The 233-nt window shown below is 47.6% G+C and overlaps 1 long non-coding RNA gene across 2 annotated transcripts in view; it reads right to left on the reverse strand.

Annotated features, from left to right (window-relative positions):
• The window catches only part of LOC102485418 (uncharacterized), a 9,020-nt gene that overhangs the window by 5,530 nt on the left and 3,257 nt on the right, over window positions 1-233 (reverse strand). The gene's annotated exons all lie outside the window — the stretch shown is intronic.

The following is a 233-nucleotide window of genomic DNA, read 5'->3' on the forward strand; positions in this document are numbered from 1 at the left end:
CAGAGCTCACGAACGCGGCGGGCGCCTACGGAAGCGCAATCTCAATTCTTTTCTCTGGACTCTTCTTTAAAAACGAAAGTCTTCCTAAACTACACTTACCCTCCGTGATGCTTATCGTACCAGGACTTTTTAAATAAAAGAACTGAACTTTAAAGGCGGTAGGGACAAAACAAAATAGCTTTCAACTGCCCCAGACATCCGGGATTGGGAGCTGCCGATACTGAGCAGGCGGG

This window comes from Tupaia chinensis, unplaced genomic scaffold (genome assembly GCF_000334495.1).
Source record: "Tupaia chinensis unplaced genomic scaffold, TupChi_1.0 Scaffold000207_1, whole genome shotgun sequence".
NCBI lineage: Eukaryota > Metazoa > Chordata > Mammalia > Scandentia > Tupaiidae > Tupaia > Tupaia belangeri.